Source organism: Telopea speciosissima, chromosome 11, assembly GCF_018873765.1.
Source record: "Telopea speciosissima isolate NSW1024214 ecotype Mountain lineage chromosome 11, Tspe_v1, whole genome shotgun sequence".
Taxonomy (NCBI): Eukaryota; Viridiplantae; Streptophyta; class Magnoliopsida; order Proteales; family Proteaceae; genus Telopea; species Telopea speciosissima.
In genome coordinates, this window is record NC_057926.1 from 23,618,247 (window position 1) to 23,643,740 (window position 25,494).

Sequence of the window (25,494 nt, forward strand, 5' to 3'; positions counted from 1 at the left end):
CCAACTGACTCTCATGAGCTCCAGGTGTTAGTAGGGATGTAAATAAATAGCCGAAATCCATTTTCGTATTTGTGTCCGTATTCGTTTAGCACTATCCGAATCCATCCGAAAACTAAACGGATGTGGATATGGATAGGTTATAGCTATCCGTAAAACTATATTTACATGTAAACGGATAAAATATCCAATCCATATCCGTATCCGTATCCATTTAGCATTATCCGAATCCGACTGATAGTTAATCAGATGCGGATGCGAATATAGCACTATCCGAGCCGAATCCGATCCGTTTACAACCCTAGGTGTTACCGTGGTCGTAACAATGGTCGTGCCGGAAATTTATTTACTTATTTTTTGAATGTAGTCTTGCAAGCTCTACCTTTTTATTTTTTAAGTGCAAGCTACCGGCTGGCACGGGCATAATAGAGTCCTGTCCTCAAGAAGCAACTGATTTACCAAAAACACCCCGATATATCTCATAGATACTTCTCTCACAGGGGTATTTTCGCCAAAAAAAGGCTCCAGAATTACCGTGGTCTTTTAAGTGGGTCCATAAATAAATTTTTTATAGTCTAAAATATCGACGGCGACTAAGCAAGATTCCCCTCTGACTAATATTTATCTGCCACGTGTCAGCCATAAAACTTCAAACCCGCGTCACCGAAGTATCACGTGCGGCTAACCGGAGCAGCAATCCTCGAGCTAGATAAACGCTCCTCAATACCTTAAACAATTGTAGTCTTCAAAACAAAATTCCAACTAGCTCGCCTGAGACGTTTCCAATATCTTTGTTCTTACCGTTTCCTTCGTATCGTTTCTTTTTTTTTAGCTCTTTGTTGCTCTGAGATGTTGAGGGGTTTCAGGATGGCCGGTCAGCTGGTTAAGCAGTTTGGACCACGGCTCTTTTCCACGGCAACCCTTGGCGAACCGGATACTCAAATTCTTACCGGGACTTCTACTTTCTTCCGCACAACAACAACGGTTGTGCCAGTTCGAACCAGCGTAGGCTGGATCAGGTTCCCAGTAGTTGGAGTACAGCATGGAAGTACGTACATTGGCCTTGAACAAAGAAGGGGAAGAAAAAGAAGTGAAAACCACTTCTGCAGGAAGTGAACCGGAGGAGAAAGCGATCACTAGCTACTGGGGCATAGCTCCTTCTAAGATTACTAAGGAGGATGGCACGGATTGGAAGTGGACCTGCTTCAGGTATGTTTAGTTCTCTGCTTCTCTTATTTTTTTGTGGTCCTTCGTTCCAAGAAAAATGAAGAGAATGGGTATTTTTGTTATTTCAATTATTTTATTTAATTATTTAATTAATTATTTTTTTATTGGTTCTGAAGCCATGGGATACGTACAAAGCGAATGTTTCGATCGATCTGAACAAGCACCACGCCCCAACTACGTTCTTGGATAAATTAGCTTACTGGACTGTCAAGGTTCTCCGATACCCAACTGATCTCTTTTTCCAGGTATGGTGGGTCGCTCTTTAAGTTTGTTTTCTTAACATTTATACATAGATCATAAGGTTGGATACAGAAAGATAAATGAGAATGGTTCAGGCCATTCTTGTACGTCAGATGCCACACTGGTGGAATTCAAAAGAGTGATTGGATTTCATTTGTGCGGCATCTGACATACCGAGAGTAAAATGAAAGTTATTTATATAGGAAGGGAGATGCATGGGCTGGTTAGGCTGGGAAGAAGAAGAACAAAAAATAAGAAGAACAAGAAGATGTTGGTCAAACAACAGTCCAGGGATCAAACCATGGTTCCCTAGGGAAACCAATATACTACAAAATTAGGGTATTGCACGTCCTGGGTTATCCCATGGTATCTCATGAGTGCCCTATTAAATTTTAGGGCTTCCCATGGCCGCCCATGGGAACCCTGGTGCATCCCTATTAGGGTTTCTCCTTCCCTATTGCGTCCCATAAAATTAATTATCACAATAGGGACGAAGAAATTCATCTCTAGTCCATCACATGGCAAGAGAGATCCATCTTATACTCGAATGCGCAGCGAAAATTAATCGATTCAAGTTTCTTTCGCATCCCATAAATATTAATAATCAATAAACTGAAAGAATTAATAAAGAACTGCTAACCTGGTGAGCCTCAAGTGTTGCTCCTCCAATAGACAGTGGTTCTTCCTCCAGTGAGTGCTCCAAGCAAACAGATCTGAACCTCCAATGGTGCTACCAAGGTTCTTCAAGCCAATCCCAGATGCTCTCGAACTCTTCAACACAACTCTCAAACACAGCTGAGAGAAGCAAGAAGAAGAAGAGAGATCACAAGAGGGAGAGAGAGAGACCAAAAATGCAGGAGAGAAAGTGTCTGCCCAACACATGGAGAGCTTCTCTCTTCTGCGTTTTTTGGTCCTCTATTTATAATGTTTGAATTTATTAAATCCCAGTAGGATTTAGTAAATCCCCAGTGAGAGTCTGACTCTCTCTCTGTCTCTCTCTTTGTTTGGCAGTTCTGTTTAAACTCAAAGTGCTACACAGGTGAAGAAGCAGAATCTAATAGGGAAAGTTTTAATTAGATTATTTATTTTATTATTAATGGATAATTAAAATTAGCACCATATCCATTAATTAAATAAGGAGCCAATTAAATTAGCAAATTCCAAATAACTCCCTATATGATAACAATTATCATATATAACCCCCCACTAATCAACACCATCATTATGGAATCTAGGGCATGTACACATGTACTGCCAAACCCCAATCCATAGTACATGTCCATATACGAGCGTCTGTGCATCTGATTGGGTCCCGTAAAACTTGATAAAGTACTTTGTTCAAATAATTATAAATAATGTATCATTTTATGTAAAATAGATTTTTTTTTTGCAAAACCATTTCCAAAGCGGCACTAGATCCAGATTCTGATCCGACCATGCATAGACAGTCTCTATCTTGGTGTTCCCCAATTGGGCAGTAGTGACCGTGTTGGATAACTCCTTCACTCACAAAGTGTTCATGCATTCCCAGAACACCGGCTTTGACTCGCTTGAGTCTCAGTCATTGATGAACCAAAGAATGCGATCACACTTTGCAATGACAGAGTTCCCTTAGGCACAGGGTGTCGGTGACACATGTCTATCCCTTCCTACATCTGGCAGTAATACATGAGGGAATCGACAAAGTAGATTATTCGCCAATGCACACATCAAACATGTGAGTACTCGCATTCGTACCCTGACATCACATGTTTAGGCATACCCAATGCGACGACCAGATGATAAGGTTGCCCAGCCCAAACCCTAGTCGTGACTACCATTTTAAGTAAAACTTAGGGACACATAATGCTCAAAAAGTTTATATCGCATGTGACAATATCAAACTGAAATGTGTAAATGTTCAATACAAAGGTGAACCAGGTTGAACCGGATCGAACCGGGTTTGATGGACACACACTTGTCCAACAATCTCCCACTTGTACATCAAAGCCAATTCCCCATACATTTTAAACCCATGCCCTCCATATATTTCTCAAACACTCCCGGTGACAAACCCTTTGTCATGGCATCAGACACATTTTCAATTGTGTCCACTTTGGAGATACTCACGTCGCCCTGCTGGATAATCTCTCTGATGAGGTGATACTTTCGCTGCACGTGCTTGTTCCTCTGATGAGTCCTAGGCTCCTTAGCTTGTGCAATGACCCCTCTGTTGTCACATAATAGGGGAATAGGGCCCTTGACAAGGTCAGGGACTACCTCCAAATTTGATAGGAATTTTCTCAGCCAAACACCTTCTTTTGCTGCATCACAAGCTGCAAGGTATTCTGCATCGGTAGTAGAATCGGCTGTAGACTTTTGTTTTGCACTCCGCCATACAATGGTACCTCCACGCATTAGATATACCATCTCGGACGTGGATTTTCTGTCATCCTTGTTAGTTTGGAAATCCGAATCTATGTATCCCAATACTGACAACTGATCAGATCCAAAAACCAAAAAATATTCCTTAGTCCTTCCCAGGTAGTTAAGGATATTCTTGACAACACTCCAATGCTCGCATCCAGGGTTAGATTGATAACGACTTACCATACCTACTGCATAGCAAATGTCCAGCCTCATACACAACATAGCGTACATAAGACTACCTACTGCTGAGGCATAGGGAATCCTCTTCATCTCTTCAATGTCTGTCTGAGACCGAGGACATTGAGATCTGGAAAGACTGACTCCATGTCTGAAGGGACACTTCCCCTCTTGGAGTTTTTCATACTAAATCTGGCCAGGACTTTGTCTATATAGGTAGCCTGGGACAAGCCTAGCATCCTTCTCTGGCGATCTCTCACGAGTTTGATCCCAAGGATATAGCTAGCTTCACCAAGGTCTTTCATCGAAAACGTTGTGGATAACCACTGTTTCATTGATGAAAGAAAACCTACATCGTTACCAATCAGCAATATGTCATCTACGTATAAAATAAGAAAACATACTGCCCTCCCACTGATCTTCTTGTAAATGCATGGTTCATTCATGTTTTGATCAAAACCAAAAGATTTGATTGATTGATCAAACCTGATATTCCAGCTCCTGGAAGCCTGCTTCAGCCCATAAATGGACCTCTACAATTTGCACACCTTTCTTTCTTCCTCCAAGGAAGAGAATCCCTCTGGCTGTTCCATGTAGATTTCCTCTTGCAGGAACCCATTTAGAAATGCAGTCTGCACATCCATCTGCCAGATCTCATAATCCAAGTGTGTGGCGATAGCCAATAAAATCCTGATGGATTTCATCATCGTCACTGGTGAAAAGGTTTCCTTATAGTCTGTACCCTCTTTCTGGGTATAGCCCTTTGCCACCAGTCTCGCTTTGAATCTCTCGACCTTTCCATCTGCGCCCTTCTTCCTCTTGAAGATCCATTTACATCCAATAGGCTTGACGCCAAGTGGTGGATCGACTAGAGTCCAGACCTTGTTGAAATGCATCGAATCAATCTCAGAGCGCATTGCCTCCAGCCACCTAGTGGCATCAACATCCTTTATAGCCTCAGAGTATGTCATCGGATAATCATCCGATTCAACAGATACCATGTGGAACTCTTCCATTGTTTCCTCTTCGGTTAGAAGAGTTAGCCTGGTGGGTGGTCTAATAGTCCTCCTACTATGTCGAGGTTCCTCAGGTGTTGGTATTTCAGCGGGTATGTCAGTTGGTCTCACTTCTGGAAGTAACGTTTCTGAGCCATCTGATAGCTCCTTAATGACTACTAGTTTGGACCTCTGGGTCATCATCTTTTCCTCTAGAAATGTGACGTGCTTACTTACAATGATCTTTTGGTCAACCGGGTCATAGAAATAATAACCTATCGTGCCTTTGGGTTAGCCTAAGAAATAACATCTCAAAGTCCTGGATTCCAACTTGTCTGTCTGTTGCTTTCGCACATGTGCTATGCAACCCCATACCCTAAGGTGTTGAATACTGGGTTTTCACCCTTTCCACAACTCAAAGGGTGTCTTGGCTATAGACTTAGATGGAACCCTATTCAAGATATCTATCGCTGTCTCTAAAGAGTACCCCCAGAAAGAAAGAGGCAACTCACTATAAGTGAGCATCGTTCAGACCATATCCAATAGGGTCCGATTGCGTCGTTCGGATACACCATTTTATTATGGTGTTCTCGGATCAGTTAGCTGACTAACTGTCCCTTGGGATATGAGATAATCTTTAAATTCATCCGATAGATACTCCCCTCCAAGATCTGATCATAAGGACTTGACACGTTTATCGAGTTATCTTTTGACCTCGGCTTGGAATTCTTTGAATTTATCAAAGGCTTCCGATTTTCTACGTATCAAGTATATGTAACCATATTTAGAGTAATCATCGGTGAACGTGATAAAGTACTCATACCCATACCTCACTTGTATGTTTATGGGTCCACACACGTCAGTGTGTATCAACTCCAATAGATCTGTGGCTCTAGCACCTTTATTGCTAAAGGGTTTCTTGGTCATTTTGCCTTGAAGGCATGACTCACAGGTGGGGAATGGTTCCACCCTCAGACTCTCTAAGGGCCCATCCCTCACCAGTCTACTGATTCGATCTAAATTAATGTGACCTAATCTTAGATGCCACAGGTATGTTGAGTTCACTAGAGCTGCTTTCCATTTCAAATCAACATTTGAAACAACATTCGTTCTAATAGGGCATTCTAAAAAATACAAACCACTTTGCATATATCCGGATGCCACAAAGGAATTATTAAAATGAATAATCAACTTAGAATTAAAGGAAAAACTATATCCGTCCAAAACAAGTTTTGAAACTGAAATTATCTTCCTCTTGAAAGAGGGTACATAATAGCAATCCTGTAAAACTAAACTAGCAGAATTAAAATTCAAAATAAAAGTTCCCACAGCCATCACCATGGTCTCAGCTCCAGTGCCCATCCGAAGACGCACCTCATTTCTTTCTAGGTTCCTTGTCTCCTTGAACCCCTGCAAATCATTACAAATGTGAATAGTGGAACCACTATCCACCAACCAAGAATTGGTCAGTTCAAAAGACAAATCAGACTCATACAGAACGTGAACATCACATGTACCTTCTTTAGCAGCCTCTGTTTCATCTGGCTTCTTGTCTTTCACAGTAGCCAGGTAAGCACGACAGTTTCTTTTCTAGTGACCCTCCTTCTTGCAATAGAAGCACTTGCCTTTGCCTTTATTGCCAGACTTCTCACCCTCGGCTTTCAGGGTCTTACCCTTACTTCCCTTTTTCTTCTTCTTCCCATTTGAAGAAGGCTTTGCCTCAGTTGCATTGACCTCAGCCTTGTCATTTTTTAAGGACGCTTCAGCCTCTACCAATGCATTAGCAAGCTCGGTGAGCTCCATCTCCTTCTTGGATATCTTGTAGGACATCCTAAAAGGTGCGTAGGTAGAAGTGAGCGACACTAAGATCACATCGGTCTTGTATCGTAGGCAAAAATCAGTCCCCATGGATTTCAGTTTTTCAAACAGATTGATCATTTTCATTACATGATCCATCACTGGAGTCCCCTGGGACATCTTGGAGTTATGGATTTGACTCACCGAATTAGAATGTGCATGTGTCAACTGCCTGTTGAACAATTCAGCAAGCTTTACCCCCAGCAGTGCGTATATCCTTGATCGAGTCTACAATTGATTTTTCCAACGATCCTAGGATATAGGGTGATGGCTTGGAATCCCTCATGAGAAACTCCTGCATCTCTTCATTTGCCTCAAAATCTTTCGGGTCGAGTTGAGGAGGAACTTGTTCATCTAGAACTGTGTACAGTCCATCAGCAGTCAGGAGCAACTTAATGCTCCGGTACCAATCAATATAATTTTTACTGTTAAGTTTGTATTCGCTAATGAGTGTTAACAGGATGGAATTAACGGCAACCATTGTATAATTATCTACACATGTATAGATAAATAACCACATGCTAATTAATTAACCATTGAAAATAATAAGTTGAGCACACACACATCAATGGTCTTTCATGATTTGGGTTTCCCTCATAAAGCAAAAGATGAATTGGATACCTACAACCCTTGTATGCATAACTTACCCTGTCGGGAGTCATTATACACACCATGGTGGTGTAGACTAAGCTGTCTACCTCATGGGCTTCCAATATTTTTGGCCACTTGTGTGTCATGTCCAGATCTTGTCGGCTGACATACACCCAAGTCATGTACTTACCTATTGCATTAGTTAGAATCATTGAATCATGAAAGATGACCCACTGTTGCAGTGCCCTCTCATTATCCATACCCTAACATATCTTGATAGAGGTAAATATAGATAAATGTGTGACAGAGGTCCTGGCAATGTCCTATCGGCTTATGTGGGGTCATGTCACACGCTCTCTACATTTATCTTCAATAGGAGGCCAATGACATGTCTACCAATTAAGACTATTCCATATCATACATGTATTATCAATAAAGAGGGATTAATCAACTCTCACATATATTGATAGATGTAAACATTCATAATTAATCAAAATTAATTAATAGTGATTATGGGATGACGGCATTTTTATTTAGAAGCAATTTAGAAACCCTCCCAAATAAAAATAAACTAATAACTTGGGTGATCAACCATGCCATGGATGCCATGCCTCGATCATCTCCTCCTCCCGATCACGTCTTCAAAGTAGGTGATTTGCATCTCCATAAGCTTTGAGGGCTAGAGGTGGATCACCATCAACATACCCCGGGAGTCCTAACTCCTCTAAAATTACAATAGAAACCTTGGAAAAATTCTATACACTTTCCTTTCCATAATAATAAAGAAACCCCGCATGGAGAAACCAACCCACCATTTGGGCTGCCCATGGGGTAGAGTACATTTATTTATAAAAAGATAGGGGGAGAGAGAGAAAAAGAGAGAAGCATCACATCCACCCATAACCCCATGTATCACATACATAAACAATCCATCCATTTATTAGAATGCCATTCCCATAATCACATCATAATATAATTTCATGCATGGGCATAAAAGCAAGTAAATAAAAATTATAACATGGATTTCATCAATTATTGAACCACCACATCACATGTGATAACATGTATCCAAGCCCATAAAATTAAAATCACAATTTTAATTACAAGTGGGTGAAGGCAGGGATCCCTTCACCCATCTTCTTCCTCCCAAAAACAAAATAAGTGAATAAAAATTCTGTTTTGAAAAATTTCTAATTTTTTTTTTGTTAAACTGGAGGGGAAACAAAAGGGGGTGCATGCAGCCCATATGCGCAGGCTGCAGGCACTCCCTGCACAGCCCATAGGCACAGGCTGCAGGCACTCCCTGCGCAGCCCATAGGCACAAGGCCCAGGAACAGCAGCCTTGGGCTGCAGGCCACAGGCCTGCTGCCCATAGGCTAAAGCCCACGGACAGTAGCCTGCAGGCCTGCAGCCCGCAAGCTTGCTGGCCATAGGCAGCAGCCCGCAAGGGGATGCGCACAAGGGCAGGTTCAAGGGGGGAGGGTGTGCGCAGAGGCTTGGCAGTGTGTGCTCCCCCACCCCCCCCACATATAAAACATGATAAAAAAATTAAAAATTAAAAATTAGTAATCACAACCTAATTGGATACATGCTTTAATAATTGGAATAAATAAAATAAACCAAATCCATCATCACATGGGTAGGTTGTTGCACTAACAACCTTGTAACTACCCATGTGCACATGGGAAGGTTGTTACAACAATCATATTTTAACCTCCCATGTGCAACTTGCATCCCACTCATGAAAATCATATTAAACCATTAATTATCTAATATTCATGGGTGGGAAAGGTGGTTCTAATACCACACTGTTGGTCAAACAACGGTCCAGAGATCACACCATAGTTCCCTAGGGAAACCAATATACTACAAAATTAGGGTATTGCACGCCCTGGGTTATCCCATGGTATCCCATGGGTGCCCTATTAAATTTTAAGACTTCCCATGGCTTCCCATGGGAACCCTAGTGCATCCCTATTAGGGTTTCTCCTTCCCTATTGCGTCCCATAAAATTAATTATCACAATAGGGATGGAGAAATTCATTTCTAGTCCATCACATGGCAAGAGGGATCCATCTCATACTCGAATGCGCAGCGAAAATTAATCGATTTGAGTTTCTTTCGCATCCCATAAATATTAATAGTCAATAAACTGAAGGAATTAATAAAGAACTGCTAACCTGGTGAGCCTCAAGTGTTGCTCCTCCAATAGACAGTGGTTCTTCCTCTAGTGAGCGCTCCAAGCAAACAGATCTGAACCTCCAATGGTGCAGCAAACAGATCTGAACCTCCAATGGTGCTACCAAGGTTCTTCAAGCCAATCCTAGATGCTCTCGAACTCTTCAGCATAGATCTAGGGTTTCTCAAACCCTAACTCTCAAACACAAATGAGAGAAGCAAGAAGAAGAAGAGAGATCACAAGAGGGAGAGAGAGAGACCCAAAACGCAAGAGAGTGAGTCTCTGCCCAAAACGTGGAGAGTTTCTCTCTTCTGCGTTTTTTGGTCCTCTATTTATAATGTTTGAATTAATTAAATCCCAGCAAGATTTAATAAATCCCCAGTGAGAGTCTGACTCTCTCTCTCTCTCTTTGTTTGGCAGTTCTGTTTAAACTCAGTGTTGCACAGGTGAAGAAGCAGAATCTAATAGGGAAAGTTTTAATTACATTCTTTATTTTATTATTAATGGATAATTATAATTAGCATCATATCCATTAATTAAATAAAGAGCCAATTAAATTAGCAAATTCTAAATAACTCCCTATATGATAACAATTATCATATACAACCCCCCCACTAATCAACACCATCATTAAGGAATCTAGGGCATGTACACATGTACTGCCAAACCCCAATCCATAGTACATATCCATATACGAGCATCTGTGCATCTGATTGGGTCCCGCAAAACTCGATAAAACACTTTGTTCAAATAATTATAAATAATGTATCATTTTATGTAAAATAGATTTTTTTTTTGCAAAACCATTTCCAAAACGGCACTGGATCTAGATTATGATCCGACCATGCATAGACAGTCTCTATCTTGGTGTTCCCCAATCGGGCAGTGGTGACCGTGTTTGATAACTCCTTCACTCACAAAGTGTTCACGCATTCCTAGAACACCGACTTTGACTCGCTTGAGTCTCAGTTATTGATGAACCAAAGAATGCGATCACACTTTACAGTGACAGGGTTCCCTTAGGCACAGGGTGTCGGTGACACATGTCTATCCCTTCCTACATCTGGCAGTAATACATAAGGGAATCGACAAAGTAGATTCTTCGCCAATGCACACATCAAACATGTGAGCACTCGCATTCGTACCCTGACATCACATGTCTAGGCATACCCAATGTGACGACTATATGATAAGGGTGCCCAGCCCAAACCCTAGTCGTGACTACCATTTTAAGTAAAACTTAGGGACATATAATGCTCAAAAAGTTTATATCGGATGTGACAATATCAAACTAAAATGTATAAATGTTCAATACAAAGGTGAACCGGATTGAACCGGACCAAACCGGGTTTGATGGACACACACTTGTCCAATAGAAGAAAGAATAGGAAGAAGAAGATAGGGTCCGGTTGGGTCGGGCTAGGCTTAGCCCAAGGCCTCAACCCTAACCTGGCCCAGGCCTGACCCAAGGCCAGGGTATCTCATCCCTGACCCTTTTTGGGCTTAGGGTGGGCTCAGACCGTCTGGGCCAAACTTGCACCCCTACTCCAAAGTGTCCAATCACATGCTTAACTTTAACAGAGAAGGAATTCTAAAAATTTCCACCTTCAAATAAAGGGGTTCGGCTCAGTTTCACATTCGAGAATGTCCATCTAGATGGCTTGTATGCATAGAAAGAAAGAATAGAAAAAAAAAAAAGATAAGATCGAATTGGGTTAGACTCAACCCAAAACTTCAACTGTGACCCAGCCTGACCTTAATTGACTTGGGGTAAAAAATTTCCAATCCTAACCCATTCTTTGGATCCAAAATATCTCAACCCCGACACTGTTCTCGCACTTTAACCTCCTTACCCCCTGCCTAAGCGCCTTGCACTAGCAGGGGTAAGGCGGTCAAAACGTGCCGCCTTAAGCCTAGTACTGCACATGCAGCCCGACTACCCGGATGCACAGGATCTTTTTCTATCATTTTGTGTCTTGCTGTGTCTGTGTAGTACAGCAGTTGGGCCAGCTCGGCAATAGAAGATCTAGATCCAGTTAGGCAGAGAAAAATAGTAAAAAATAGAAATCAAAATCTTCATAGACAAAATTGTCGGATCCGGTCCAATATGATCGATTCATATCAATCAATATTGATAGGTATCGACGGTGACCGATACCGGTGTCACACCGTGAACTCTTTTGTGCCAAAATCCCATCTCCCAACCACTCATATTTGCGGTTGTGTCCACAGTCCACATAACCCTAAATAGTGGGAGAATGAAAATTTCATCTTACCGGCCAAAAAATAAAAAGTCAAAAGATGTATCTTGTCATTTTCTTAGGAAACAATTCACATGCTTGAGTGCACGATGTATAATTTTCCACGGTTTCCTTGCGAGCTAGTTGGGTAATAACAACTTGATGCTTGACTCGGATGAGTTTCATTCCGATTTTCGAGTCAAATATAGTTCTAAAGTTGAGCCAGCTCTTAATGCAGGCACGATACGGTTGCCGGGCTATGATGCTTGAAACAGTGGCAGCTGTGCCAGGCATGGTTGGAGGAATGCTTTTGCACTGTAAGTCTCTTAGGCGATTCGAACACAGCGGAGGATGGATTAGAGCTCTTTTAGAAGAAGCAGAGAACCAGCGAATGCATCTCTTGACATTCATGGAAATTTCTCAGCCAAGGTGGTACGAACGAGCTCTTGTCTTCACAGTTCAAGGAGTGTTCTTCAATGCTTACTTCTTGGGTTATATGATCTCGCCTAAGTTCCCTCACCGAGTCGTAGGATACTTGGAAGAAGAAGCGATTCACTCGTACACCGAGTTCTTGAAGGAACTTGACAAAGGTAATATTGAGAATGTACCAGCACCTGCTATTGCCATCGATTACTGGCAGATGCCACCTGACTCCACACTCCGTGATGTCGTGTTGGTCGTGAGGGCTGATGAGGCGCATCATCGTGACGTTAACCATTTTGCATCGGTCAGGATCTTGTACACATGTGGCATGCATCTATCTGAATGGTTATGCTTAGGTATATTTGTGATTCAAAGTGACTAACAAATGATTTGTTTTGATTGGTTTGGTTAATTACAGGACATACACTATCAAGGACATGAGCTGAAGCAAGCCCCTCCTCCACTTGGCTATCACTAAAGTCTTGCAATGGAGGGATAACAGAAAAAAAAAAAAAAAAAAATACAAGGAAAAGTTTTCATTGTAAATTATTTATTTATTTATTTAGGGAGATCTTGAAGAATAGTACTCTCATGCAACAAACTATGACTCTGATACGAGGTTTTTTTTTTTAATTTTTATCTACAATTACTTGTAATATATATTAGTCAATAAATATTGTTGCTTATTACTTCATCACTACTACCCTTCACTGAATTTTACTTTTTGGTTTCCAAATGTCCTTTTGATTAATGTAAGGACATTAGGGTAAAGGTTATATCAAACAAATTTTATTTTTCACATTTTATGAATCTTTTTTTTTTCTTTTTTTGATAAGAACATAAACCAAATGAAGGAGAGTAAATCTGAGACATTGGCAATTACTTCCATATGAGTTTGGTAGTCCTAGCCTTAACTACAAGTTCATGACCTGAGGTACTATATATTCTATCCTTTGTATATATACTGACCTATAGGATCGAGTGTAACACAACAGAGTGTGAATTGGAATATGACTAATTTAAAGAAAACATAAATAACAAAACACATCCAAAATTAGTCTTAATATCATCACACAATGCATACAATTATAAACAAATAACAAACATGTAAAGAGTGTCATCGAAGATATTACTAGTTGCTTGTTTCCTTGTTGTAGACAAAAGTGCAAGAGGGAGAGATAAGGAGAGACAATAAGGATCCAATGATTTTAGAGTGGTTCGAACCAATATGTCCTATATCCACTATCTTGATCACGAGCAAGGATTTATCCACTAAATGATTATTTTTCCAGGCAAGAATGAAGTTCTTACACCAACTCGACCACTTTTTCCAGTTGAGCACCTAAACCACCCTAGTCAAGGGTTTCCACCCAATTCACATAGACCAAAGGTTTCTTCTCAAGCCACATAGGTGTCCTTTTATAGCAAAATGGCTTTTTTCTTCAAGCCTGGTGACTATGACACTTTAAGCTCAGTTTGATAAATACAAGATGCTTTTTTTTAGAACTTGAACACGTTGTAGCTCTGGTTTCAGCCCTTCTTCTTGAGATGATAAAGCCTTTTAAGCACAGTCACACGGTAACTTCTTAAAAGGATGTAGACAACGAAGTTTGATCACAAAACTTCTTATTTTGTTGTAGATTGTATTGATTGATTCCTTGAAATCAAGTGGTTCCATCCTTTTATAGGTAAACAAACAAACCATTAGAGTCAAGCTCAGCTTATCCTTCACACTTTTGAATGTCTCTTTTACACAAGAGAGACTAGCTGAACTTCAAAACAGTTGTAAACACTAACCAATTTCAGTCTTCAATATTCAACCTAAAATTTTCAAGAAAACTAGCTATTGGAGCTCCTCAACATTGATGAAAGAGTTCCACTCGAGTGGTTAGTCCAAGTGGTTATTAATAATGAGTCAGAAACCTTTCAGCTTTTTATCCACATAGCATTAAATACTATTGCATTGAAGACCATATGACAGTCACAGAAAACCACGACTGTAGGGACTCAAGACAACCACGCTTGAATATGCACGGCAGGTGGTCACAAAAGACCGTGCCTGCGTCCGTCTGAGGAAGACTTTAGTCTCACCACTCTCATACATTCACAGAAGATTAGATGAAGACTACAGTGGTCATCTATGGTAGATAAAGCAAACTTCCAATCATACCTAGGTATAATTATGGATCAAAAGGTTTACCATTTTCATCTTTCTCCAAATGTGTAATCTACATTATTAGAGTAGCTATTGGTTTAGAGGTATCCATTCCATATTTCTTAAGCAACTCCTTGGCATATTTACTTTGATGAATTTAGGTGTCTTCCTTGGTTTTCTTGATTTGTAAGCCAAGAAGTTAGATTATTTATCCCTAATAGGGATAGAAACCAAATAAACAGAATCTTCATAGGCCATTTACAAACACAAATAATCAAATAATAAAGGGTTAAAGGTAGAACCACTAACCTTGTTTCGAATCCATAGTAATAATAGAAAAGAAAAGACCAAGGTGCTTCCCCTCTATTCCCAAAGATCACTGGCTTGATGAGAATACTGTATGCAATAGGGATGATGAACACTGAATATCTCCCTCTCTTTCCAAAATGCACTCCCTCTTCAGATTGAGAATAATAATTGTGATGGGCTAGAGGGGGGACCTAGCTCTCTTTATATAATATTTTCTATAGGACCTCTCCATCATAGTCCTAGTAAGAATCTAAATGCCCACACCAAAGCCAGTCCACATAGAACTCCTAAGACCACTTAATGACCCGCTTTATTAGACCACAACTCTAATTATCTTGGTTTAGGGATTTAATAATAAGTCCAATAGAATTATAATAAGAATAAAATTCTAACATTCTCCCAATTGGACTTATATTAAATTTCATAATTTTAAAGAATTTGAAAAGACAGATTTGACCAAAACAAATCATAGGCTAACTACTTTTTAAGAAAACTTTATGTGCACATTTTAAAAACAAATTGGTCTACGGGTCAGTTTTAGAAAGTCAATCATGTTCCATAAAGTTTTAGACACCGAATCATGGCAGAACTGCATCTATCAAGTGACACCAAGCCTTCCATGGTCATGAGAACCCTCAATTCTATTAACATGGATGCAATGTAGTAGTGTGGCGACTAGGTGATACTCTCATAGTGATTCCTTATGTATCATCCATTTGTCAGTCCAGAATTTCTCTCCTTTAAGTGGCACAGGCAGGCTAGAGAAATAATCTTTATGATTCCAACGAATCTGTATGTCTCATCTGAAATAACTCGAGTTATAATTTATGTGTTACAGGATATACTTTTAGGCTAATAACTTAATGCCCCAGCCTTTGCTTAAGATTAACACATTCCTTATGATTTTAAAACCACATATATATATATATATATATATACATATATGTCATGTCAATAAATAAAACACCCATGTGTTCAAAAAGAAATTTGCATGCAAAGACAACTGATGTATATAAGTCAAAGTTTACCATAAGGTAAAAAATTACAGATGAAAAAAAAACTTTATTTTATAATGGAACAAAATAAAACAAACTCCCACTAAACAACCGCATCCCATGATGCTCCTAAGCCCATGCTCATGACATGTTTTTCAAAAATGTAAGGGCAAAGTCCTTTGGTTAGGGGATCTGCAACCATATCATTTGTACCAATATGCTCCACTACAATGTCACCTTTCTTGACTATCTCCTTTATCGTCAAATACTTGACCTCCATGTGCTTAGACCCTCTAACTCCTTTATTATTGTTTGTAAACAACACAACAGAACTGTTATCACAATATATCTGGATGAGTCTATCCACAAAATCTACAATGGTCAACTCTTTTATGAGATTTTTGAGCCAAATAGCCTGATTAGCAGCCCCATAGCATGCAACAAACTTTGCCTGCATGGCCAAATTGGTCACCAATGTCTATTTTGTACTCGTCCACAATATTGTCCCTCCTGCCATCAAGAAAATCTCCTATCATCCTCATAGCCAGCAAAGTCAGAATCTGTATAACCCACTAGCTTTAGATCAAGAACGTGTCTGTATGTTAGCATATAATTTCTTGTCCCCTTTAAACTTGATGTGGATCTCCTATCATCCCCACAGCCAGCAAAGTCAGAATCTGTATAACCCACTAGCTTCAGATCAGGAACATGTCTGTATGTTAGCACATAATCTCTTGTCTCCTTTAAGTACCTCAATATTTTCTTAGCAGCAACCCGATGGTTATGACCAGGATCTGACTGATACCTGCCAAGAAGTCTCATGACAAAGACAATATCCGGTCTGGTACAGATTTGAGCATACGTGATACTACCAAGTGCGCTAGCATAAGGCACCTTTTTCATTTCATCTCTCTTAGCTTCATTTTTAGGGCACTGTGTCAAGCTCATCTTGTCACCCTTAAGAATAAGAGCATTCCCAGGTTTGCAATCTAGCATACTGAACCTCTTCAAAATACGATCAACATAAGTCCACTAAGAAAGACTTAATAAACGGTGAGAACGATCCCTATGGATCTCAATGCCAAGGACAAAAGAAGCCTCACCAAGGTCCTTCATGTCAAATTCCTTAGATAATAGTGTTATGCAACATTCCTAGGTCACTACTACAAGTAGGATGTCAACCACATAAAGATTGAGAAAACAGAATTTGCTCCCACTGACCGTGTGATATATGCACTGATCCACTTTGTTTTCCACAAAATCGAATGAAGTCACAACACTATCGAACTTTAGATACCACTGCCTAGAAGCTTGTTTGAGATCGTAAATAGAATTCTTGAGTCTACACACAAGATGATCTGAACCATCCACTACAAAACCCTCAGGCTAAACCATATAGACCTCCTCATCAAGGTTTTCATTGAGAAAGACAGTTTTCACATCCATTTGATGCAGCTCCATATCAAAATGAGCCACCAATGCCATGATTGCTCTAAAGGAGTCCTTCGAATAGACTGGAGAGAAAGTCCCATTGTAGTCTACTCCCTCTCTTTGAGTGAATCCCTTGGCCACCAGTGTGGCTTTAAACCTCTCAACTTTTCCCTTGGAATTCCTTTTAGTTTCTTACACCCATTTGCAACAAATGGGCTTACAACCTTTAGGTAGTGCAACACGCTCCCAAACATCATTATGTTTCATCGATTGTATCTCATCTCTCATCACATCTAACCATAAATCTAATTGAGGACTAAAAACAACATCCGAATAAGGAACTGGATCAACCACACGACTAGTGACATAGTCATGTTCTCCCAAATAAACCTCAAAGATTGATAATATAGCTGACATTCTCACCCTGGTGGATTTTCGTAATGGTGCCACCACTACCTCACCCTGAATCGGGGGAGTATCATTTGGAACTGCATCAATAATAGGATCCTAAACTGCATCCGGATTAAAAGGAATCTCATCAGGTGCTACATAAATGTCAGAGACTATATCAATATCAGGCTCCTGAACTCCAGCAGGTATAACCAATGGCTTAGTATGCCCCACATCCATCTGAATAGGTAGAAGAAAAAGTACTGATATACCAACCATGCTACTGTCTCGATCAGTTTGAGAACAATCATTCTTTTCGGCCACATCAAATTTTAAAAACTTCGTTGTCAATAATTCCACAATTCTAGTGCCTCCGTACGGACTTTAAAATCAATATTCCTTGTTTAAAGTCGGATTATATAACTTCACTTCTACAGGGCACCCTCAAATTCTAAGATAGTTTAAACTGGGTTTACGGATGGTCCACAACTCAAAAGGGGTAAGAGGAACGTCTTTACAAGGAACACGATTAAGGATATAAAGAATAATTTTCAAAGCCTCTCTGCATAAGAATTTAGGTAAATTTATCCTACTAACCATACTCTTCACCATGTCCATAAGGGTGTTGCAGTTACACCTTTTTGGCTACCCCATTTTGCTTAGGACCTCCTGGCATAGTAAACGGACCAACTATCCCAGAGTCCTCAAGGTATTTAGCAAATGGACCCTTAGGCTGTCCAACATCGTCATGTTTGCCATAATACTCAACCAAATGATCGAATCTAACAATTTTAATAACTTTCCCCATTTGTTTCTCAACTTCGGTTCTAAAAATCTTGAATTTGTTAAGAGATTCAGATAATTCCTTAATTAAGAACAAATAGCCATATCGGGAATAGTTATCTATAAAAGTGATGAAATAAAAATATATACATAATGTAGCTGAATAGGGTCCATTAATGTCAATATGAATGACCTCCAACAGGTCAAAACTACGAACTGCAACTTTCTTCTTTATCTTGGTCATCTTTCCCTTACAACAGTCCACATGTTGCTAGATCACTTTCAAGAGTAGGTAGGATGTCAGACTTTATCAGCCTTTCCACTATTGCCTTAGAAATGAGACCTAACCTTTTATGCCAAAATGTGGAAGGCCTTTCTTTAGGTAAGGATCTTTCGGAAACAACGTTTTCAAAATCATAAGTGTCATGCCCCTATCCCAAGCTTATACTATAAGCACAGTTAAAAGGGTGATTAGGATGACCCACGTCACCCCAATACCTACCAAGATCAACGACACAGTGTTCCAGCGTATAGTCACCACCCAAGGGCCCACCCAAATAGTTACATTTGAGTAAAAGAAATAAATAGTTTCAATCATTATCAGAGTTATAAAGAGCGAAAGCATTAATTACATAAGTAGTTACAGTATGTTCGGCAGTCTAGGTGATAATATAATAATTAATGTTGACACCAGCTGACCATGATATAACTACTCAAAATATTAGTAACTTATTACAGAAATTGTTTATAATGGGCTCACTGCCCCAAAAGAATCAAAAGGTGAGGAAAGTCTCCAAGTAACATCAATGCCCATAAGCACAATCATCATAGGGGCAACCTTCACCGTGCTCCTCTGACATGTACTTGGGCTCCTTTGTACCAATACAATCATACTCTGTCGACTGTACATCTAAGCCGGCCTAATATCCATTACCTGCATCAAAATCTAAAAGTTGTGTACACAGGGGGTTAGCTCCATTGAGCCAGTGAGGGAAAAGGGGAGTGCACATACACACAATCACACATAGTCCATGATGCATGGAATGTTAAATATATATTTTTCACCTAACAAACAGTCTAAGTCATGGTATATGCTACTGTGATAACTCGGGAGACACTGAGGGTCACTTATCCTATCGCCTCAGTGAAACCTCAATTTTCACAAGGGACCTAAGCCGGTAAAAGCCATAGACCACCCAGTAGCAGACCTCGATAGCCGTTACTACCCCTGACCTGGCCTCTCTCACCTCCATAGACATCAGGTGCTCCGATTATCCAACAAATAAACCCCTGTTGGCAAGGGTCGTAGTATAAGGGATTATAGATCCTAACCACAGGTATACTACATGCAGTTCTATCGTCCTGAGAGGTTTTTCGGATGTATCAATGTCCCATTCCATCTAGCACCCGGGTACCAACACGGCATGACGCATATAGATCAGGATGGCAAGCAATGAAATAATAAGAACAGTCAGGGTTCCGACACCGGTGTGTCCAACACCATAACCCAATATAATAAAGTAAAGCATCACATCCACATTTCATCAATTCATATCAAACATGGTTTTATGCAAAATGCAACATGGCAAGTATGAATGTAAGCACATAAACCATTCTATATTCTATATGATAGTATCTATAATTATGTATATGTCAAACCCAAACATCATCCAAAACCCACTCACAGTTTGTTTGTTTGTCGCTCGGTGAGGTTTGCCCTAGTACATGCACTCTCGTATAGATCCCAAAGTATGAGGATGCATAAAAGTAGCGTTAGAAGTGTATAGGTGGGTCCCATAAAGGGTCCCAACAAAATAAATAAAGTTTGGGTCAAGACAGCAGGAGCGGATGAGTGAACGGAGTCAGCCAGGTGAGTTCGGTCATGGATCCGTCCAGGCCATACCCAGAAATACGTAGAACAAACTCACGGGCGGATGCGGAACATGGATCTGCTCGTGCATCTGTTCAAAACCTGAGACATACCTGAGAGCAACCTGAGCTACGAGTGGATTCACCTAGGTGGGTCCGCTCATGGCTCTGTCCAAAGGAACAGCCAGGTTAGGCTGAACGGACTAATGGATGGATACACGAAAGTGAGTTCGATCGTTCGTCCACTGCAATTCCTTTGAAAAGCTACAAAGATAATCACTGCAAAACCCTTCATTCATGGATCTATAGGGGTCCTAGGGCTGGGGAGGTGAGCTCAAACCTTCGTTGGAGGTCCAATACACACGGTCCTTCAAGGAGGTAAGGGGATTTAAGAGATTTGGACCCATCTCCAAGGTTCTTTCCAAAACCAAAGCTAGGTTTAAATGCTTGAACAGCATTAGGGTCATCCAAACCATGAATGCATTAAGGAAAAAGGAAAGTGAGTCTTAGAGGAGCATTAACTAGGTATTATTAGGTTTCTAAGAGAAACCCCAAACATGGAATCGATTTCAAGGGGATTCCCAGAGTTTAAAATGGAAAAGAGAGGGAGGAAGGTGAAGATGCCTACCTCAAAGATGGATTATTCAATGTTTTCCACCTCCACAGCCTCTCAAAACCCTTCTTCTCCAACCCTTCAATGCTCCCACAGCTCCAACATTTTGGGTAGGTGAATGAAGTAATGAGACTTAAGAGCTAAGTTTGGGTTTTAAGTCTAATCTCGCACCTAGTGTCTGTTTGGATTGGGGCTTAATGAGTCAAAACTCATTAAAGAGGTCTACCAACCATTGGGTCCACCAAATGGTAAACCCATAAGTCAAGGGAATCAAGGATGAGGCCAACCTCGTCTAAAAGACTAAAGTAGGGTGTCCGAGGTATGGGGTGTGGGTCCCACGTAAGAAAAACACACAGAGTCCAAAAATAGCACGGGCGGACTAACGAGTGGATTCAGTCTTGGTGAGTCCGCTCATGCGTCCGTTGCTGCTGCAAAGGCAGAAACCTAAGGAAATTGATCGGACTTTGGCCCACACTCCAAGGTCAACTAGGGGAGGGTTCAATAACACTCACAAGGTCAGTATCTTACTCCTCAATCGTCAAGATGTGTCCTTCGTGATCCCAAATAGTTTCCCAATCGCGATACTAAGCTCATCAGAAAAGGAGGTGTCTAGTTGTGGGGACACGGGGAACACCTTCCGGTACTCCTCTCTTTGTGGACTCGTGCTAAGAGGATGATTGATGAAGTCATCATCGATAAATCTTCCCCACTGCCGGTTAAGGAACCTCTCCTCCACAGGCCGGCCCGTGGACTGGTCAATGATCTTATGGCTAGGCTTGACCACAAGTGAAAACAACTCGGCAGCATATACGGCAGTAGAATTTACACATCACACGAGAGAGAAATTATTATTAATAGTAAATTCGGGAGCAGGTGTAACATCCTCCCCACCTTACAAAAATTTTGTCCCCGAAATTGTCGTACCTTGTAGGAATCTAAGGGAAGGGTACTTTGCTTGCATTTCTACCTTGGCTTCCCAGGAGGCTTCTTTTTCTATGTGTTTGCACCACTTCACCTTCACATAATGAATAGGTCTATTATGGAGATTTACCACCTTGCTGTCTAAGATCTTTTTAGGTTGTTCTTTATAAGACATAATTGCTGCCAGCTCTGGTGGCTCCTGAGATAGAATATGACTGGGGTCAGGAACATACTTCTATAATATAGACACGTGAAAGACATTGTGCACGCCGTCCAAGGATGGTGGAAGCACCAACAGATAAGCCACCGGTCCAATCTTCGTAAGAATCTCATAAAGTCCAATATATCTCGGGCAAAGCTTGCCCTTCTTGCTGAACCACATCACGCCCTTAGTAGGCGACACTTTGAGAAATACTTTGTCATCGATGAGGAACTCCAGATCCTTCCGCCTTTGGTCTGCATAGCACTTCTGCCTAGACTGGGTAGCTTTAATTAGCTCATGGATCAAGTCCACCTTCTCATAGGTTGCTTGGATCAATTCTGGCCCAAGGATACTCTACTCACCCACTTCACCCCAATACAATAGAGTACAACACTTTTTCCCATACTGAGCTTCAAAGGGTGTCATTCTAATAGTAGCTTGGTAACTGTTGTTGTAGGCAAACTCGATAAACGAAATGTGCTCATCCCAGTTGCCCTACATATCAATGGCACAAGCTCGAAGCATGTCTTCCAATGTCCGTATTATCCTTTTCGATTGTCCGTCGGTCTGTGGATGAAAGGCAATGTTGAAGCTCAATAGGGTACCCATAGCTCTCTGGAATCTGACCTAAAACTTGGACATGAACCTGGGGTCCCGATCCAAAATAATGCTAACTAGAACTCCATGTAGGTGAACCACGTTATCAATGTACAAGCGGGCCAATTTATCCATAGAATAGGTGACCTTGATTGGGATAAGATGAGCCATCTTCGTCAACCTATCCATAATAATCCATATAGTATCAACACCCCTAGATGTACAGGGCAGTCCTGTGGCAAAGTCCATGGTGACATGTTCCCACTTCCAGTCTGGTACGGGCAATGACAGTAGAAGGCCATGGGATCATTGCCTATCTGCTTTCACTTGTTGACAGGTGAGACACTGGGCCACAAATTCAACTACATCGCTTTTCATGACACTCCACCAATAATGTCCTTTCAGGTCCTAGTACATTTTAGTACTACCTGGGTGAATTGAGTAGGGGGATTCATGTGCCTCTGACAACACTTCCTTTCTTAGCTGATCGTCCTTAGGGACACATAAGCGATCTCTAAACATAAGAATGCTGCTATCTGTCAATGTAAAATCTAGATCTCGCTACGTGTCACCCTAGATTGCTCTAATAATCTCCTAAAAGTGTTCATCTGAAGCTTGAGCCGCTTGAATCTTTTCAACCAAGGTTGATTGTACCGATAAAGCTGTTAGGGATAGAGTAACACCCTCTACCAGTAACTCCAAATCCATCCTTCTAGCTTCTTCTATAAGCTCCTTACTGACAGCTAAGGATGCGATGGATAAGGTCTGGGATTTCTAGCTGAGAGCATCTGCTACAACATTTGCCTTACCCGGGTGGTAATGGATGGTGCAATCATAGTCCTTCATGAGCTCCAACCAGCACCTCTGTCTCATATTAAGTTCCTTCTGAGTAAAGAAATATTTGAGGCTTTTATGGTCGTTGTAGATCTCACTTTTCTCCTCTTATAGATAGTGTCTCCAGATCTTCAGAGCAAAGACCACAGCCGCTAACTCCAAATCATGAGTTGGGTAATTTCTCTCATATTCCTTCAATTAACGAGAAGCGTAGGCTACTACTTTATCACCTTGCATCAGAACACAGCCGAGGCCCATTTTTGATGCATCACAATAGACTACCATCCCTCCGGTACCATTTGGAATGGTAAGTACAGGAGCCGAGATCAGTCGTTGCTTCAGGTCTTAGAAATTCTTTTCACATTCGTCTGACCACTCAAACTTCACTCCCTTTTGGGTCAGTCGAGTTATAGGAGCAAAGATTTTTGAAAAGTTCTCGATAAATCTCCTATAGTAATAGGCCAGACCGAGAAAACTGTGAATATCTGCTACATTCTTAGGTGTCTCCCAGTTAACTACCGACTGTACCTTGCCGGGGTCAACTTCAATACCCTTCGCAGATACTAAATGACCTAGAAAAGCCACTTGTTGCAACCAGAATTCGCATTTGCTGAACTTAGCATATAACTGCTTTTCTCTCAAGCGCTATAGAACGAATCGAGGATGGTCAGCATGCTCTTCTTCGCTCTTAGAGTAGACCAGGATGTCGTTAATAAACCTAATAACGTATTTTCCAACACATCATGAAACACCTTGTTCATCAACTCCATAAAAGCTGTTAGGGCATTGGTTAGCCCAAAAGACATAACCAAGAACTTGTAGTGTCCATATTACGATCTGAACACGGTCTTGCTAATATCACTACCTCTGATCTTTAGCTGATGATACCCCGAGCGGAGATCAATTTTGGAGAATACCCTTGTACTTTGCAATTGGTCAAATAGATCATCAATCCTGGGCAACGGGTACTAATTCTTGATCGTGAGCTTATTTAGGTCACGGTAGTCAATGCATAGACGCATACTACCGTTTTTCTTCTTCCCAAACAAAATAGGCGCACCCCATGGGGAAACACTTGGTCTGATAATACCTTTCTTCTATAGGTCATTAAGCTATTCCTGAAGTTCTTTCAGTTCTGATGGGGCCATTCTGTACGGTGCCTTTGATACTGGAGCAGCACCGGGTACCAGATCAATCATAAATTCCGTTTCTCGATCAGGTGGCAACCGTGTGAGGTCTTCCGAAAAGACATCAGGAAAATCCCTTACCATACTTATCTCTTCCATAGGTGTCTCCTTGGCTTCAGTATCCATTATAGAGGCTAAATAGCATTGACAACCTTGTGCTAGGAGTTTCTGAACCTGGAGAGCCGATATGATTGGGTTCTTGGGCTTCTTACTTCTGCTACCCTTGAATATGAACTCATTATCCTCTCCTATCCGTAAGAGTATCTTCCTTTCTGCACAGATCAGGCTAGCCCCAAGCGCGGATAACCAATCCATTCCCAGAATGATATCAAAATCTTTTATGTCTAAAATGATCAAACTGGCCTCAAGCCTGTGGTCGCTTACTCGAATAGGGCAAGAGTTGAAGGATTGGTCAAGCTCAACTTACTTCCAGTCGGCGTACTAACTATCAACTTTTGCTCCATTCTGGCCGGTTCAATAGGTAATTTCTCGACAAAGGAGGGGGATACAAAGGAGTGTGATGCCCCCGAATCAAACAACACATAAGCAGGTAAGGAGCACACAGAAATCATGCCTGACAAACACTGAATAGCCAAACATGATAAACTCAACATAATTGATTTAATTAAGGTGATTGAGTATAATACCTGTGATAACATTGGGGTCAGATTGGGCTTCCTCATGGGTAACAAAATAAACTTGCCCCTGCATCTTGCTCACTAGAGAGGGAACAAGTGGGCGAACAAAAATCTTTGCCAGTGGTACTTTGGAAGTCACAATTGGCCATGAACTAGATTATCGTGATTGTGGACAATCCTTAGCCATATGGCCAGACTCCTTGCAGTTGCAACAGATAAGAGTCTGAGCCCTGTA

General features: G+C 40.9%; 1 pseudogene; it reads left to right on the forward strand.

Moving 5' to 3' along the window:
• Window positions 1-846: 846 nt before the first annotated feature.
• LOC122646659 lies at window positions 847-12,839 on the forward strand (annotated as a pseudogene).
• The last annotated feature ends 12,655 nt before the right edge of the window (window positions 12,840-25,494 follow it).